Below are 18,663 nucleotides of genomic sequence, written 5' to 3'. Positions count from 1 at the left end.
CCTGTGTCTCTGCCTCTCTCTCTCTGTGACTATCATAAATAAATAAAAAATTTAAAAAAAAAGAAAAAAAATCAAAGGCAAGAGTAGGAAGTGAGAATTTAAGCCTTGTGCTGTAGTTTCAGCCCTTTGGTACTCTGGGTGAATCATTCAGCTAAGGGGGGTGGGGGGGCGCTCACTCAAAGACAGGGCTCTGTCACTTTTTCTGTTTTTGTGAAGTTAGCACAATTGTTTTGCGCATCACACCTCTGTGGGAATGGAACACATTCAGATGTTGCTCACTTTGAATTACCTACTTTGTCAAGTGATCTTTGGAAAATGAGTTATTTGAAATAGTGATTGTAATGTCTCCTTGAAATGTTAAAATTACTATATTGCCAAGCAACTCGAAATCTTTTTTAATTCGTGATATAATTGAATAACCTGAATCCTACGTGCCCATAAAGTTGTCCAAAGCTTGAATCATGAGTTACAGATCCCTAGGTAAAGAGACAGTAGTTGAATTGAGCTAGCTGGACAAGGACAAAATAAGGAATTTCCCACAAAATGGCTATCAGAGATCTGCAGTATGTAAGAACTCACAGCAGGGATGGGCTCAGGGGCAGGTGAGGAGCAGTAACGGGAGGAATTTCCCACTATGGTCTTAGGATCCCTGAAGTAATTACTTCCAAAGCTGAGTGTAAATAGGGATTAGGGATAGGGTCAGTGATTTGAGAATTTATTGTGCATCCCCCTCCATGAGAAGCCATAGTAATTATCCACATGTCCAGGTGCAGAAATTATAGGAAGGAATCGTAACATCAAGAGATTGGCAGTTTCTTGGAGCTCTCTGCCCCTCTGTCTCACACCCACACCCACCAAACAGCTGCTTCCAATTTTGGAATGAGTATAACTCCTCAAGATGACTTTTTTGAAAGAAATAGTGTTCACTTGAGTGTGTAAATTCTAACAAGTTCATTAGTGTAATTTCTATATCAGTCCCACTGCAGGAATGCAAATGTTAATTATTTTTTGATTGATTTTATTCAAAGAACTCAATTATGGCAGGAGTTCCTGAATGAGATGTACTATGCAAAGTTGGTATTTAGTTGCAGAGGCAATCACTATAACTATGAAGTGATACCTGTGATGCGATGAAATGAAAGTCAAAGAAACCTACTCTTGAGACGTGGCCTTTTGCAGAGAAGCACTAAAAGACTGTTTTACCACTTTGGCATTTTGCCATAGGAGTTTAAAGGGTTGAGAGTTTACAACCAAGAGTTTGTTTAAAGGTGCTTTTATGGTTTCATTATTACTACTGACTTCAAATATGCTATATTTATTTACCAAAGTGTTTTAATTCCTCTTTAAATACAAAAGGACCATTGAAAATGTCTGGGTGGAATTTCATAAACACAAGGAAATCTTCAGACAAGGCATGCGTCCAAGCCTTAATCCAGTCTGGCCCCAGACACCAGTCTTTAGATGTTCTTTTATCAGAGTAGGTAACAATGAGCAGTTATTCGCTGTAAATAAACTAGAGACTGAGTGAGGGGAGTTTGAAAATACTGAGATAAGGAGTCCCCCTTTAGAGAGGATCCAGTTATCCTGAAGTCAGCATTTCCTGTAATTTTGTAACATACTTTTATGTTTAGATCCTTGGCTCTATTGTGGTTAAGAATCTCATTACCTGCTAACCTATGGGAACATGATAATCCAACTCTGGCATCAATGAATTCATGCCCATTTTACCTCATCTTAGTCCCTTAGGACTTTGGTGCTGGTTCTTGGTGTGGAATTAGACTTGTCAGAGCAGATGGTCCCAGACTAATAAAACTTCAGTTGAAGAGCTCAGTAAGTCTCTTTGAAATATAACAAAACCAGAGAATCTTAAAGAAATGATGAAATCATCTTCAGTTTAAGTATTTTTTAAATCATTCAATGGCTAGTGGAAAGGATATTCCAAATTATTCTTAGCTAAAGACTTTGAAAGGGTCTAGTTTGAAGGGACACAGTTCAGTGGACTGATGCAACATTTGAAACCTCTTAACAGACTCTAAGGAACTGTCCCGATGAGCCTGTCTTGCAGTTTAGTTATATGTTGATCTGTGACACCAATTTGAATATCTTTTTGATCTGCAGAAATGTTTGGTTGTGATGGGAATTTGAATAGATAATTGATCTTAACATTTTTGTGTATTTCTTCATTATGATGAATTAAGCCTGCTCACCCATGAAATATACTACAGAATGGGAGAGACATGAATGAAAGAATTGGTATAACATGTAGTAGTTTAAATTTTTCCTGAGAATATTACATAAATTTGATTTATGCCATTATTGTTACTCATAATGACTGATCCTTTGAGCTACCAGTCAACGCTCTGGATTCTGAAATATCCTTGGTTTGATTTGTAAGTACACCTGTAATCACAGGACCCAGGATTCACTAGGGAAGATTTACACACAAACAAATGAGAACATTCCCCGAAAATCTATTTGTGACTTTGCTTTTTTACAGTTTCTCTTTCTGTGGAAAGGTGATAGAAGTCTTTATTTGGAAAACTAGGTATAATTATACAAAATGGAATCTTATGCAATGACATCATCTTCCTGGCTGGCAAACACACAGTGACTTTAAAGGCCCTCTTTCATTTGCTTCTGTTTGCATGCTTTATTTCCAGCTAACAGCATTTCTGAAATGCCAGCATTTGCTTTTTGTTTTCTAGTAGTGTATCTAAGCAAACTCAACTTATAAAGGTGCTAACAAGGTGATACCATATTTTTGGGAGAATTATAGGAGGTCAGTTCTCTAAGTGAAGTTGGAGATAGTGGAATTGATTTATTAATAACTCTTAAATTTCTGGTCCTTTCTGAACCAATTATTTTCTCATGGAGAAAAACTATTTTATGACCAGCAAACATATATCAGGGACTGATAGATACAGATCTCCCTCGGCTTTCAATGGGGTTGCATTCCAATAAACCCATCAGAAGTTGAAAATGTCTTAAGCTGAAAATGTATTGAATACTACTGAACATCAATAGCTTAGCCTCGCCTACCTTAAATGTGCTCAGAACACTTACAGGGGCCTAGAGTTGGATGAAATCATCTAACAAAACCTATTTTATAATAAAGTCTTGGATATCTTACCCTTATAAATTACTGAATACTTTACTGAAAGTATGGAATAATTGTATGGGTACAGCGTGGTTGTAAGTGTATTGGTTGTTTACCCTCCTAATTGCATGGCTGACAGGGAACTGTGGCTCAATGCTGCTGCCCAGTGTCCCAAGAGAACACCAAACTGCCCATCGCTAGCCTGGAAAAAGATCCAAATTTAAAATTCAAAGTACAGTTTCTCTTGAATGTGTATCACTTTTGAACTATCATAAAGTCAAAAAACTGTTAAGTCAAACCAGTATGAGTTAGGGACCATCTGGAATGACTGGATCCAAGCATGTGAGTAGTGCAATGCATCATGATCAATATGGTTAGAAAAACAGCTCAGAGCAAAATTCTTTTTGGTGTCTTAAGCCTGTAATGTGATTTGGACTTGGATGACTGTGACTGAAACTATTTCTCTGATTTCATTCTGCTTCTTGAAGGCCAGGAGGCCTTTCATATTAGAGTGAAGGGAGATCTTCAAGAGAATAAAATACTTGCAGAAGACAAAAGTTTGATCTTTCATAAAACTTGAGATTGTGACAAGAGGGTAACCAACATAGAGTCAGCATTCAGTTAAATATTCATTGAATATTTGAGCAGAAATGGACCCTTCACCCTTCATGAGTGATGAAGGCTATTTTTAATTTTCTAGCAACCTTGAGATCACAAGATAGGAGAGAAGAACTCCACTCCTGAGTGGAATAGGAAAGTAATGAGAGTCTTTGCTGACAGTTAGATACACCTTTTCTCTCCTTGTCCTGTGGAACTCCTCGGGAAACCTCAAAGAAGGAAGCCTGTTGACAGCTTAATTGGAAAGCAAGAGTTGATTTTAATTTGATCTTTTGTCTCTGAATGAGCATCACAATTTACAGAGCTTTGTTAAACTTAGTAATTAAAAAAAACCTTAAATAAAAACATCTAAAGAGAATTATTCTGTCTTTTCACTCTCCATGAGAATTGTTTCAATGAAGATCTCTTAATTGCCTAACTAGTCAGATCAGTTTAGTCACTGAGAAAGGGACACAGATATTGAATACTGAATACCTACTTTGGGTTCATGTATTCACTAAAAATATATTGAGCATCCAGTAAGTGAGGAACACTGGGGATGTAAAGATGAATAAAATAGACATGGTCCTTACCTTCACAACGCTGAAAATCTAGTAAAAGGAAGTGGATAAATAAACAGAATATGATGTATAAGTGCTATGACAGAAATAAAGATCTCAGTCTTTGTGGTTGGCAGAGAGCACATAGGAGGTATATGGAACCTCCTAGAGAGGTTAGAGAAGGCTCTCTAGATGAAAGTGATAACAATCACAGACCTGAAAGAAGGAGGAGGCAGCCAAGGATGAGGGAGGATGGCAGGTGAGGGCAGTGGGAATAGGATTCCCCGCAGAGGGAACACCTCAGCCTGTTCAGAGGCTCAGCACCAATAGAAAGGAGCATGTATTTAGGAACTGAAGTTGAATGTGGCTAAGTGGAGAATAAAAGGAGGGAAATAGCAGGAGAAGAGGCCAAAGATACAGGCTGGAGACCTATCCAACAGCTTTTGTAAGAAAGCCAAGGCATTGAGCTTTATCCTAACGGCCATAGGGAATCAGGGAATGCCGAACCCAGATCTGTACTTTTGAAAGATCACTCGGCTATACTGTGGAGAATGGGTATGCAAGATTGGAAGCAGAGCAAGTTTTAGAATAGCCCAAGTGAGAGACAATGGGGAACCACATGAGGGAAGTAGCTGTGAGAATGGAGATAAGTGGATGGATCTGAAACATTTAACATATTGAGGAGTAAACTTGGCAAGACTTTGTGATTGATTAAAGAGGACCCATGACCATCTTGGGCAATTAGACAGATGGTTGTTCATTTACCATATTGGAATAACAGAATAGCAGGTCTGAGGGTGAGGGATGAATGTAGTTCAAGATCACCATAAGGTATCATATCAGTGATGCTGCTCTGTTGATTGTTGAATTTATGACTCTGAAGCCCCAAAATGAGATCCACCTTGGAGACAGAAATGACGATTTGGGATCACCAGCCTGAGGTCCTATAAGGGAGTGAAACTTCCAAGAAGCCATGATCTAGACAGACAGAAAGATTAACGCTTAAGTGATAAAGTAAAAGAAGGGGAAAAAAATAACAAAGGCTGAGAAAGAGATGTCATTGAAAAAAAAAAATACAAAACCAGAAGAGATAAATGATATGGAAGCCAAGAGAAGAAAATGCATTAAGAAGGGGTGGTCTATAGAGTCACATTACTGAGTGCAAAATAAGCTGAAGACTGAGAAATAGCCATTGATTTGGCTACAGGAAAGGTGTTGGTGATCTTGGCAACAGCATATTTGCAGAGTGGTGGAAACAGAAACCATGCTCTGGTGGTTTGAGAAGATCCTGAGGGATGAAGAAGTGGAGACCTGGAAAAGTCAAGGAGTTTGACTGTCGATGGGGGAGATGGGAAGGAAGAGAAGTGAAGGGAGTAAAGAGGGTGGAGGGGGAACAGGAAAGAAGAGAAAACTGGACAGGGATGCAAGGTTGAAGGGAAGTTTTTCTTTGTTGGTTTTGTAGATGAGAACTATTTGAGGATGCTTGAAACTGAAAGGAAGGAGCCGGTGAAATAAGGGAGGAAGATACTGGATAGTAGTAAGGTAGTCCCTGAGTACGATGGAAGAGACTGGATCCCTAGCACAGAGGAGGAATTAGCTTTCAAAAACTAATCTCACTGTAATTGGAGGAAAGGAAAAAAAAAAAAAGAGTGCAGGTATGAGTAATCTTGGAGGTGAGTGATGGAGGGGACAAGTTCCTATCTAATGGTTTTTTTGTATTTTCCTTCTGTAATAAGGAGAGGTCAACTGCTGAGAGGGAAATGGGAGAAGAAGGAAAAGTCTGAAGAGAATGAAGGAGGTTTGAAGTGGCTACTGGAGAGAATTGGACACACAGCTAAGCAGCACTGAGGGCCCAGGTGAGGTTGGAGAAGGTACTAGGTATTGGCAGCGATCTGCGTAGTCATATAATTTGACCACCAGCATGTAGAGCCCCCGGGATTGGTGTGGGGAAGTTAGAATGATCCAACTTTGTTATATTAGTTCTGTTTGGTTACAAGTGATGGAAAAGCCCAAATAACAGTAAACATGAAAGATGTCAATTGCTCTCTTACATAAAAACCCAGGTAGACTAATAAGGCTAGACTAGAGCACCAAGGTGTCAAGCAAGAATCAAGAGTCTTTCTAGCTCCTAGTTTTACTATCCTCAGGATTTGACTTCCATGTCCTGATCCAGCAATTTCTCCAACGCCATCCTTTTGGCTTGCGCTCCAGTCAGCAAGAAGAAGGAAGGCTCAGGAGAAGCCCCTGTGCTACTAATATTTATACTCATTGGCCATAGGACATGGAACATCTAGTTGCAAGGGACACTGACAAATAGACTTTATTATCGGTGACCTGTGCCCAGTTAACATTTTAAAGCCTTGAACCCAGACCATAGGAGATATTAATAGGGTTTATCAAGGTAGGTACAATAGAAGGGGGGCAGAAGTCAGTGGCACCCCTCATCATAACCTTTCCAAATGTTCCTAAGGAGGCATTTCTGCTCACAGTTGAGAACCACTGGCCTAAATTAATCATGGTAATCCTGGCTCCCTTGCCACTGTGACTGGCTCAGAGGTGGACAGCTTAATCTAGAGCCGAGTGAGTTTAGCACAGGGCAATCTCCTACTCACCACGATTGCTTCACGCTGTCCAATTAACGGAAGGTCAGGGTTTTTGTTTGATGCTTAGAGACTCACTCCCTTTCAGTCCCTCCAGACATAATGGGGAGGCATGTGGGCTCAATTGCTGCTGACATCCAGCCTATAGCCAGTAGGACAGCCTGGTCCCAGAATGAAGCCGATCCTAAGGGTGGTTCAGTAGAAAGACAGAAACGTGGTAACTGAACTGCAACCAACCCCAAGAGCCTGGCCACCACTGAATCTTCAGTTAGTTGAGCCACTGAACACCCTTAGGGTCTAAACCAGTTAGACTTAAGCTGACTGTTACTTGCAATCTAAAACATTAATAAGAGAGGAAAGCAGAGGCAGGTTGGGTCAAGAGAGTAAAAGTACAGGGTAGGATGTAGATGAGAGTAACAGATATGACAGATGAATGGAGGGGCTTATGATTTAGGCAGAAACCAAGAAAAATGGGAAGACGGGGTATGCAGAATCTGGGCAGATGCAAGATTTTAAAAAAATTACTCTCCATGCTGTTGGCCTGGGGGTTGGGAATAATCAGAATGGTTGTAGCATTGCGTGAGGGTAGGCCACGGAGGTTTGTATCAAGTCCACTGTGTGGAAGAAGAAATGCAAGACTCACCCAAGAAACCAAAGCTGGCGGGGCTCAGTTCTGGTGAGTTTGACCCCAGTGCCCGAATTTGCTCCACTACTTCCACACTGCTGTTTGATGCTAAAGGAATAGAAATGTCCAGTGTGGAGACAAATACCCCTCCTCAATCCTTTCCATGCTTCAACCCAGGATGGCAGGCAAGACTGGGTCAGTAGGATTGTTTTCCCCTTTAGAAAGGATGGCCTACCACCTGGGTGCATATGGTATGTGTTTGAGATACAAAGCACAGGTGGCAAAGGCAAGCTGGAGAGGCAAGATGGACAGCCTACAAAACCAACTTCAGTGCACATGAGAGGAATAACCACACGGAGCACAGAGAAGATTCCTGGCCAGAGGAAAAACACTTAATTGTCAAGCATTCACTATCAGATTCCGTGCATCTGTATATTTTTTTTTGCTGTTTATTTTTATTTTTATTTTTTAGTAATCTCTATACCCAACATGGAGCTCAAACTGTTAGGGTTGTCAATGCTCTACCTACTGAGCCAGCCAGGTGCCCCTGCATTTTTTCTGTTTTCAGAAACTTTTTTTCCCCATTTTAATTTATTTTTTGAAAGTTAATCCTTGGGACACCTGGGTGGCTCAGTGGCTGAGCATCTGCTTTTGGCTCAGGTTGTGATCCTGGGGTCCTGGGATCAAGTCCTGCATCGGGCTCCCAGTAGGGAGCCTGCTTCTTCCTCTGACTATGTCTCTGCATGTCTCTCTCTCTCTCTCTCTCTCTCTCTCTCTCTCTCATAAATACAAATTTTTAAAAAGAAAAAAAGTCAATGCCTGGTACAAATGCAAAAGGTCCAAAAAGTATACAGTAAAAAAATATGTCTTTCTCACTCTTCTGTCCCCAGTTCCCTTCCCTGGAGGCAACCAATGTTGAGAGTCTACCCTTTGCCCTCTTCTTTCCTTTCTCTCCCTCTCCCCATGATGGGCTGAGGTGCATCAAGCTGAGCTCTCTTCATTCAGTAATCCTAATCCGAATGGAGCAATCTTGAAATATATGCACTAAGATGAGATATACCAACACTTCACTGTCTATAATGACTTCTTGCTAAAAAGCCCCCATTCCTGGTGTAGGGGAAAGCACTGGATTGTTGCTGATTAAGGATGGCTCAGTGTCTTTAGCTTTGAAACAGCCCGCCTTGGGAAAGCACTCAATCCTTCCTCAGGGTTTGTCCTTCATCCCAGGTAGAAGGGAAGCTGCAGGTTGGGCACAGGGAACATCTGTCTGCCGACACCCAGGCCTTGGCAGCTTCCTTCAGTGAGAAGATTCTTCTCTCCAGGCTATGGGCCTACATTGATCCCATCTACTGACAGCCACAGCCCTTGCCACGGCCCTCAGGGGTAAAGACTCTCGTACCTTCTTAGCCCAAGGCCGGCCTCCGCCAGCCCATTCATCCTGTTCGCCTTCGCCCTTCTCTCCTAAGAAAACCACACCAGGCCCCTGTGAACTGGAAGCACCATCACAAGGCCTCTTGTTGCCTGACCAGAGCACTCCCACTTCCGTGTAGTTGGCTTGGTTCCAAATGGAAAACAGGGTAGACACCCTTCAGCTCAGGACTCCCTCACCGCTCACCCCGGGCAACCCTGTGCTTATTCCCTCTGAATCTTCCAACTTCCTGCCTGCTGCTTCAACTTTATCTTTCTTTCCCTCTCGTGGGGAAATGACTCTGACATCACATCCTGTGTTCTTCCTGGCATGATCTACGATCTGTTCAGGGCCAGTCCTCCAAGCTCTGCCTCCCTGGTATATACAATTACATTTCTTTTTTCCTTTCAACACAGTCTGGCTTTTGCTAGTCAAAAGCACTTGATTTCAAACTATTGTCTTGCGGTGGATTTTTTAAAATCCTATTTTTGAAACACAAACGAAATGGTGACTTAACCCACTCTTGACTGTTTTTTTTCTCTCTGTGACTCAATGCATGCCATTGACTCAGTTGGGTGGGGGCACCATGGGGACAAGGGCTGACTGGGAAGGCAACATAAATTGGTTGCGTACCTCACAAATGCTATTTCCATTACGTCAGCATAAGGTTTCCGGTGCTGATAGAAGTGGTAACTTCCCTCCACAGCCAAACTACTTGACTTTTCCAATGTCAGTGTGGCAGTTGCTACTAAGCTTGCATGTTGTGAAATGGGTGCACCCACTTCCTGGTCCTTTAAGTGAATGTGACCAAAACTGAACTAGTGATTCTACCACAGTCCACCCAATTATGCAGGTGCAAACCTTAGTCATCTGGCTTCTTCTCTTCTCCAGACCCCACAGTTAATCCACCTGGTATTGGGAGCCACTAAAGGGAAGGGGGGATTTCCTAATTTTCACAGAAGCACTGTAAGGGCCAGCATGTCCTCTCTGCTGATACCCTAGGCCAAGCCACCAATGCCTGCAAATATCTCCTCCCTGCCATTGGCTCCCCACTTCTATGTTTAACCTCCTGCAACCCATTCTCCATGAAGCAGACTTATGTTTTTTTGTTTTTGTTTTTGTTTTTTTTTTTTTATGATAGTCACACACACAGAGAGAGAGGCAAAGACACAGGCAGAGGGAGAAGCAGGCTCCATGCACCGGGAGCCTGATGTGGGATTCGATCCCGGGTCTCCAGGATCGCGCCCTGGGCCAAAGGCAGGCGCCAAACCGCTGCACCACCCAGGGATCCCGTGTTTTTTAAATATAAAGTAGATTATATCACTTACCAGCTTCCCTGCTTTCAACCCTCCAATAGCTTCCCATCAGCCTTTGACCTGGCTCTGGCTCTGCCTCCTTCTTCAGTCTCATCTCCTCATCCCCTTCTAAGCTGTCCCTCTCACTCTGCTCCAGCCACACTGCCCATCTTCCTGCCCTCAACTACACCAGGTTCAGTTCTTTTTTTTTTTTTAAGACCGTATTTATTTAATTGAGAGAGACAAAGAGAGCACGAGTGGGAGGCAGGAGGGGCAAAGGGAGACGGAGAAGCAGACTTCCCGTTTTGGCAGGGAGCCCAATCAAAACCATTAGTTGGGAGCTTAGGCATGTGACACATGGGTCCAATCAACAAACCATCACAACAGAATCCAGGAATAGAGATATGGTGTAGGGCTCAATCCCAGGACCCTGAGAGCATGACCTTAACTGACTGAGCCACCCAGACGCCCCACACCAGATTCATTTCTACTGCAGATCCTTTGCTTCTTTGCTAGCAGAGCTCCTCCCTAGGTGGCCACACTGCTGCCCCCTTCTCAGCCCTCAGGTCTCCACTCGGATGTCACCAAGTAACCACATCACACCTCAGGTTCCCTCTGCCCTATTTACCCTATTTTATCTTTTCATGGTACTTAGTTCCTGAAATTGTGTTTATTTATGTGTTTAGTACCTATCTCCCTCTCCTCACTTAGAATGCAACACCACAGGCAAGGACTTGGTTTGCCTTCTTCAGCACCGTCATTTTTTGCAGTCAACAGTGCCTGGCACATAGTAAATATTTATGGACTGAAACCAGCTAATTTCAATCAGAGGGGAAAAGAAAAGAGACAATATATATTTTTTTAACTCCACAAGCCCTAGTGGATACCTTTTTTATTAGCTTACCATTTATAAGAAATCATCCTATTCTACTGATTTCTTTGTAAGGGAATCATAAGATTAATGTGGCTTTCTAGTAAGAAAAGTGATTGCAAGACAGAACTGGCATCTATATTTATGTCACAGAAAAGTGTTTTTTTTCAAATAATCAAGTCAGATCAAAGTATAAATTGTTGGCCTTGTTTGCCAGGTAAGAAATTTGAGTGATTACATGTGTGCTGGTGTGGGCCTAACCTGCTGCGGGCTGCCTGCTATTTTAGGGTCTCTGATTGCTGGAAGTTGTTTACTTGATTTCTTTCATTTTAAGTATGGCTGAAGAGGCAGGGCTGATCAGAGGCAAGATGTACAAAAAGAGGCAACATGAATGATTTCTCAGGCACACTATGAAACGATTACCAACAATCTTTAGGTATCTCTTATACTTTCAAAACTGAAAAACCAGGCTCTCCTTGATAGAGGCTACGCATTTTGAAAAACTGATACACTGGAAAGTCTTGAACAGCTGCAGAGAACCTGAAGCAGGGACTTTAAAGTTCTGCTCTAGGTGATATGTGTTAGAACAAAGATAGAAGAAAGGCCTCCTCATGTCAGGATAGATGAGGTCAAAATCCTTCTCCTACCCTAGTGTCAAAGTCTGAAATTTCTACCTTTAGAGCCTCTCTTTTTATCCTGGAGTTCTCTTTTAAAATACATATATTCCTAGAAATAGGGTAGACTGATCCTTGAAGATACTGGAACTAATTAGAGCCATGTTCCCTTCACTGGGAGAGATTGCCAATAAGAGAGCCTGAGAGAGAAAGGCAGAGATGCATTGGAGGAGACTAGAAGCACCAACTCTGGCTCTTCTGAACATAGAATGGACCTTGTACAGTACAGTAGTTGTTAAACTACTTTGGATGATAATATCATGGGGCAAATGATTTGAGAGTGAGTTTTGTGAAGTGAGTTAATCTGGGAAAATGGATTTTTTAAGACTTTAAGTGTTGCTATGCAATATGAATTTTGATGGATTTTTTTTTCCAGTTAGGGTCTCAACAGGAAACAGATGGCACACTTAAATTAGGATAATTTGAGGAGAGTTTCTTTTCAAAGAGACAATTTACAAAGGGCTGCTGGGGTATAATGGAAACCCACGGGATAGTCTAAGAGTAGGAGTTAGAAGCTGCAGAGTGGTTGGTGCCCTTTGGCCCTAAAGGGGTGATTTTCAAGGCTTGGAAAGAGAGAGCTGTTTGGAGCAGACCACAGGAAGAGGAACAATGACCTTGATGCAGCCAAATAGGAGGCAAACCCATTGGGAAAAAGCCAACAGATAAACGCCTTGACCTCCCTCTTGTCCCTTCCTCTGGTCTTCCGTCAGGGCTCCCCCACCTTGGCAAAACTCAACTGGGAGCTAAAGGGAAAGGGAACACATTTATATAGGGCCAGCCTCCCTGGACAGAGAGGAAGATAGGCAATGGTAGAGAGTGGGTCTCAGGAGCAAATAGGAAATATCTAGCTTAATGATGCTTCCATTCTCTTGACAAGAGGTTCTGAGGAAGAGCCACCCCTCCCCTTTCCCACTGCAAGCTTTCAGAGTGAAGCTGCTGTGGGCTGGAGAAGAAAAGATGCGTCCTTAAAATCGGATTTGGTGGTTTAATATCTCAGACTTATCTAACTTCTGTGTGGAGACTGTGTTTATAACAGAAATTGACAGCCCATGACATCAGAGCAGTGGAAAATTTAAGGGCCTCCCAGAATTTTCATCCCAGAGCAGAGAAAAATGGCCTTGCTCCCTCCCTCGACCACCATCTGACTTTATATATATATATATATATATATATATGTTAAGTCACAGTGGGGACAAGAATAAAGAAGGTTGCATTTTGGTTTAGGTCAGAAATTTGTGCTTATTCAACATACCACTCACATAATCTTTACCAACTTTTTCACTTTATAGGTAATGAAACTGCATTCTAGCTAGAGAGCTTGATTCGCATACCCAGCCAAATGCAAACTACAAGTATGACTTAAGACATCTATAGGCTATGCAGCTAGAGGCTTATAGGCAGTTAGTCTGGGGCAGATTTCAAACAAGGTTAGAGACATTGACTAGCTCTCTTTGCTGTCTTTTGGCTGCAGACATTACCCTTAGGTGGTGCAGTATATGGTGAGTAGGGAAGTCCAGCTGGCTAAGCCAGGCTTCCTTGTTACAATGATTTGTAACCTCTGCTCTGAGGTTTAGACCTTAGCTTTGTGATTCAGAAACAAATCATCTGTTCCCCTAAGAATAATCAGGTTCCGATGAATTGATGCATTTGCCAACCTCACAACAGATTTAAATCAAAATGTCCACTGAATTACCCTGAGAAATGTTATTGTCGAAAAGACAGGACTGGTGTCAGCTGGTCAACATTCTGTGGCTGAATTGTTTGGAGAAAGAACGTAAACAAATCAGACAATCACTTCCATTCCCAAGAAAATAACTCGAATTGTAAATACCACTGATTGTGGGTCAAAGACATACATTCACACATAAATGACAACGTGTAATATTAATAAACTGCTTTGCTGTGATAGACCCTGTATTTTTACAAATTCCTGGGTGGTTTTTTTTACGTGTATACACTACAACGTGGTAAAACCCTGGCATCATAAAACGTCGATTAGCTAGAACTTAATTAGAACCCTTAATTTAAAAGAATTTCTTTTGGGGATGGACACCTGGCTGGTTCAGTCAGTAGCACATCTGACTCTTGATCTTGGGATTGTGAGTTTGAGCCCCACGTTGAAGTAGGGTATGACTTAATAAATAAAAGTTTTTTTTTATTTTTTATTTATTTTTTTTAAAATTTTTTTTTTAATTTTTTTATTTATTTACGATAGTCATACAGAGAGAGAGAGAGAGGCAGAGACACAGGCAGAGGGAGAAGCAGGCTCCATGCACCGGGAGCCCGACATGGGATTCGATCCCGGGTCTCCAGGATCGCGCCCTGGGCCAAAGGCAGGCGCCAAACCGCTGCGCCACCCAGGGATCCTAAAAGGTTTTTTTTAAAGGAAGAATTTCTTGGGGCACCTGGGTGGCTCAGTGGTTGAGTGTCTGCCTGTGGCTCAGGGCATGATCCCAGGTCCTGGGATCGAATCCCACATGAGGTTCCCAGCAGGGAGCCTGCTTCTTCCTCTGCCTGTGTCTCTGCCTCTCTCTGTCTCTCATGAATAAATAAAATCTAAAAAAAAAAAAAAAGGAATTCTTTTGACATATTCGAGTTAACTATTTCTTTTCAGCTTCAAACCTACCTTCACTGCTCTGCTTTGTGATGCTGCAGCCAAACCTGTAGACATTTCTCCTTTGTAGCTGGCATGAGGGTCTGTCGGTAAAGAGCACTGGAGAACCACGGCAGGAGGCAAGTGCTTTTCTTCCTTGTTCTGATGTGGTTTTCCTTCTCCTTCCAGCTGTGCTCAGCACCCCCACAGGTCTCACAGGCACCCCAGTAGGTGATTTCTTATTTCCCCACCTGACTTCCAGCACTTCGCTACACCCTCCCCAATGAGGTCCATATCTCAGGCTTGTGGGGAGAAATGGCTTTTCCAAATGTGTCCCTTCCTTGGGTATGCAGCCCTGGCCCTCGAACAGGCATCCTCCAGAGGTGGGGGGTAAAACATGGTTCTGGGGGTGGGTGTGAAATAATTTCAGGTATTGCGCTGGTGTGTGTGGCCCTTCAAAGGACCACAGAACAAACAGATATATAGTGAATCTGCAGTATTAAAATTTAATGGAAGGGAGGCACCAAGGGGAAATAAAAAAGATATAGAAAAATCTCTTTAGGGGAGCAATAATGAAAAAAAGCGAGTATGGCTCCCCATACTTGCTATTCATGTATTCTTTAGAATCTTCTTTACTTCATAGTAGTTAATCCCATTTTCAGTTAATATAATTAATATTAAACTTTCCCTGTTCAAATTATTGTATGGTTTCGGTCATCTAACTGGACTTTGATACAGTACACTTGACTTCTATGAAAAAAAAGGCAAATCAGAGGCTGAATTAAAAAAAAAAGATTAAAAAAACAATTAAAAAAAAGATTCAAGACATTTTCTAGAACCTGCAGAGATGAATCTCCAGCTTCTCACATCTTGTACAGTATTCAGGGTGATGATCTTGCGATTGTAATAGATGCTGAGTGACCAAAGATGGACTGTTAGCCTAAACTTAATGAAGCAAAAAGATTGGTAAAAACTACGGTTGAAGCAACACAGATTTTTCTGGATTGCATTTAACTATAGTATAACACGTACTACCACTGCTGGATGCATTTCTCGCTTCTATTTTATTAAGCGCCAAAGTCTGTAACAATGATGACGGTGGTAAGAGTAATAATAGCCACCACTCACCGGGTACTTGCCATGTGCCAGCACTGCTCTGAGCTCTGCTACTCTGACAAGAGGGCTGTGAATAGAAAGGAAGAAGCCCAGCGTACAAGCGAGGAGGCCAGTGTCAGGAAGCTAGGACAGAAGTCCAGGCATGAGGTGACGGTGGCCAGGACAAGGGAGTGGGGGGATGCAGCTGACTCGCTGGAGCCCAGAGCAGAAAGGGCTCTCTAGCCACTATGGCCACCAGCCTGCACCAGAACAGTCGTTCAGTTAACCACCAGAGAAGGAGGACTTGAGATGGACAAAGAATCTTTCCTTTCTTTGGTAAGCTCCTACCAGGTGGCCCAAAGTTAGGGGTACTCTCTAATAATGACTACACATCCTTTAGTACCTTGTGACCCCTTAAAAAGCTATAAAATGATAACACTGATAGAAGAACATGTAGAATATATTTGAGACTTTGGGATGGGAAGAACTCAGTCAATCAGACCCAAAAAGCACAAGCCATAATCCAAAATGTTGGCAGATTTGACCAAACCAAAATTAAGGACTTATGTTCAGCGAAGGCTATTGTAGACAAACTTAGGCAGAGGACAAATGGAAAATATTTAGAAGATATTTCAAATCAACAAAGAATTAAAACCTAGCATATATATGATTTCACTCATGTGGAATTAAGAAACAAAATAAATGAGTAAAGGGAAAAAGAGAGAGAAACCAAAAAACAGACTCAACGCTAGAGATTGTTAGCAGAGGGGAGGTGGGGGAGGGAAGGGTGAGACAAGTGATGGGGATTCAGGAGGGCACGTGTGATGCGCACGGGGTGTTGGATGGAAGTTTGAATCACTCTATTGTACACCTAAAACTAATATTACGCTTGTCTGCTCACCAACTGAAATTTAAATAAAAACGTTTTTAAGAGCCTAGCGTATATAAGGAGTGCCAACAAATCCAAGTACCCAGTAGAAACTGTTGAAAAAAAACTCTCAATGACACTTGGGAAAAAACGGTGAGGAGACTCTATTCAGGATGGCCGCAGCGGGTTCTACAGTAGGCAGAACGGGGCTCAACCGGGAATGCAGCAGGCCAGGTGGGAGTCGGTAGCCAAGGGGCAGGAGGGGTGGGGGTCAACGGATGAAACTACTAAGAGGAAACATCAGGGGAAGGGAAGGGAAGGGAACGGCTGGCTAATCCCCACCTCACAGGATTCTTGCTGAGGGCAGGCCAGGAGGACATCACCTGAGGGCGGTGGAGGTTGAGGGACCTGCTCAGATGTCCAGGATGATCACATGTCAGCGATGAGAGAGTTCTTGCTAAAACTGGATTTTGCAAGGAAGTGCACATATGAGCCCAGGAGATGGTTTCAGGAGACTGAGTAGTTTGGTCAAGCAAAATATTTTGTCAAAACATCGACAGAGCATGTGAGTAGCCAGTTCTCGGGAGTGGAAAGGCAAACGACCAGGAAAGGTGGAAGAGAAGTCAATGTTATGCCTAAACAGAGAACCGCATATTAAGACTCGCTGCCCTCACACCCAATAGATTTGTAGAAATTAGAGAGTTGGGCAATGACTTGGTGGTCTTGGCAAAGATGTGGGGAAATAAGGCCCTTCGTGTGCTGCTGGCATGACTGTCATTAGATGTGAGTATTGTGTGTGCACATGCATTCGCATACATGTGCACATGCTGTGGGTGACACAGAAACCCCCCTTCACCCAGGTTCATAAGGAGACATGTGTGAAGGTGTCTAGCACAGGCTTGTCTGAGGCACAAGGTGTCGGAGGCAGTCTGGGTATCTATCACTGGAGGACTGGATATGTTAAAAGTATTAGATACATAATACAGAAACTCATGCAGCAGCTCAAAATGCACATAAAGGAACATGGAAAGGACTTAAAAACAGCATTGTGTAAAGAAAAAAAAAAGCAATAAATGGGCACCTGGGTGGCTCAGTTGGTTCAGTGTCCAACTCTTGAATTTGGGTCAGGGCATGATCCTAGGTAGGGTAGTGAGATTGAGTCCCACATCAGGCTCTGGGCTGGGCGTGGAGCCTGCTTAAGATTCTCTGCCTCTCTCTCTGCGCCCCATCTTAAAGCAATAAGCAGAACAAGAACCGTTGAATAATACAGACTGAAAACACATACATTCATAAGACAACATTATGAAATGTAACTCGGGGATACATGCATTTCCAAGCACATATTAAATACGTTAGAGTGGCTGCTGATGCTGGAGATGAAGTGGGGAAATGAAAATATGAAATAGAACAAAGAAAATAACGTAAAACAAGAAAAGGCCTCATGTGGATGATTGTGTACCGTGAGCTACTGAGGGTGACTAACTCAAGTCTTTGCACTTAAAGCCCAAAAGAAAAAAACAGGAGACTCTAAATCCTGTATTTCTTGAAGTTTTTCATTCCCCAAATGAGATGTGATCTTTGCTTCTCTAGGCAATCCAGGTAAGTAGCTGTGAGAGTAGCTCATCCATCTAGCGTGTCTTTCCAGGTCTCGGGACATTTGAGCAAAGCGTGCATCCATGAAAAGCCAGGGGCTGAGAGTAGCGTAGAGGATACACCTGTAAACTGAATTCTATAAACCAAAGCCTAAATGCAGACTTATTTATGAAACTAGAAGTGCAGTGCAAAACCCATGATGAACATATTGCAGTATCAGACCCGTCCGTGACCTTAGCTTGGTTCTTTCCATCCAGCAAAAAAGAATTGAGATATTATTTACCTCTGAAAAAGAGAAGAGAGGAAAGAAACAGGAAGCTCGAAGGCATCTGCAAAGGCAATTCAGTTGGCAAAGGGAATTGTCCGGCATCTGCAGGCGCTAGAAGATGCACATACATATATGGGTAGCTCTAAAAATTTTTTAAGTAAATTGATCTCAAGATTCTGTTTGCTTCAGAATGCTTTCAATCAAACAGGAAACACAAAGGAGCCTGGTTTGATTCCAGGGCTTTTCTTTCTTAAACCTGCCAAGTCCATCTTCTTGAAGGGAACGAGAGCAAACGAGCCGGAGTATTTGTGTTTCGGAGAAGGGACCGCATGCACCACCTGCAGAATGAATCTGCCCCTTTTTCAGTTCATTCTTTCTCATTTTCAACTGCCTTCCTAGACAGTTGGTTGCTGTAAATTCACATGTCTTTTGGTTTCTTGGGGAGTGGTTTTTGTTTCTTTTGGGAGGGGGGCAGGGTTGGGTTGGCTTTAAAGCTGTAGCCACCTAACTTAAATGACA

Source organism: Nyctereutes procyonoides, unplaced genomic scaffold, assembly GCF_905146905.1.
Source record: "Nyctereutes procyonoides isolate TBG_1078 unplaced genomic scaffold, NYPRO_anot_genome, whole genome shotgun sequence".
In the NCBI taxonomy this organism is placed as follows: Eukaryota; Metazoa; Chordata; class Mammalia; order Carnivora; family Canidae; genus Nyctereutes; species Nyctereutes procyonoides.
The sequence above is the reverse complement of the archived record's forward strand: the minus strand, read 5'-3'. Positions refer to the sequence as shown.